We start from the raw sequence: 1098 nt of genomic DNA, 5'->3' as shown, positions 1-1098 counted from the left end.
TGCGTTGGAAACCGGAGCGTGTTCTGTGCTCTTTGCCGCCTGGCCTGGTGACAGGCTCCCGCCGGGAGAGAGGTCGTCGGCCGTCCCCGAGGCAGGGATGTTTTAACCTTGGGATGATGTTTCAGTGACTCCGAGAGCCATAGGGGTGGGTCCCCGCTGGCCCAACTTTGGCGATAGCCCGGCTGGTCAGTGCGGGACGGGGCCGTGCGGAGAGGGACCGTGCCCCGCTAGGAAAAGGCCCACGGGCACGTAGGGGACAGACGTGCGCCCGAGGGACTAACAGACAAGCTGGAACGAGGTAGGAACCCCGCAAACAAACCCCCAAACTTCGAGTCCATGCCAACTCAAGAGCGGACAGAGCGGCCCCAACCGGAGAACCATGAAAGGGCCACAAATCAGCAGATCGCTGCCCGGCGCTTCACGTGCAACTCACGTGCGTCCCAGCAGCGCGGGCTCTGCTTCCCGGGTTTGGACGTTCAGGGCCCTGATTTCAGAGGACCACCCAGTCAATTGGCCGGATGGACCATTTCGTGCTTCTGTACCGCCTCCCAGTGCTCAGCCTAGGGCCTGGGGCCTTACAAACTCGCAAGTGCCCATTCAAGGGAGGAAGAAGGAGAATTCGGAGGGGAAAAGGATTTGGAATATGTGCCTAATTGCCGCCATTGCCCTATCAGCTACCACACCACGAGAACTGGATAGAGCCCAGCTACCCGTCACAGGACGTTTTGAGCCAAGATTCTATAGAAGAATCCGGATCAAGATAAGGACATACAAAGCAGAATTTCAAATTCTCGTGAATTCCAAACGTTCTGGAGCCTGGAGATTGGATGAGCCCTTGAATCTATTGCCCTGAGATAATCTTTAAGCCTGAAACCAAATGATCCCCTCAAGTCACTTTAAAACAGAACAATCATTTCTTTTAACTAGTAAAAATTTTAAAAAGATCTGCCTTAGGCATTATGCACTTAAAAAATTATTTTATTGGGGGCTCATACTGCTCTTATCACAATCCATACATCCCTCCATTGTGTCAAGCACATTTGTACATTTGTTGCCATCATCATTTTCAAAACATTTTCTTTCTACTTGAGACCTTGG

Source organism: Echinops telfairi, unplaced genomic scaffold (genome assembly GCF_000313985.2).
Source record: "Echinops telfairi isolate 266 unplaced genomic scaffold, ASM31398v2 ScPeMD7_443;HRSCAF=831, whole genome shotgun sequence".
In the NCBI taxonomy this organism is placed as follows: Eukaryota; Metazoa; Chordata; class Mammalia; order Afrosoricida; family Tenrecidae; genus Echinops; species Echinops telfairi.
Note: the sequence above shows the minus strand (reverse complement) of the source record.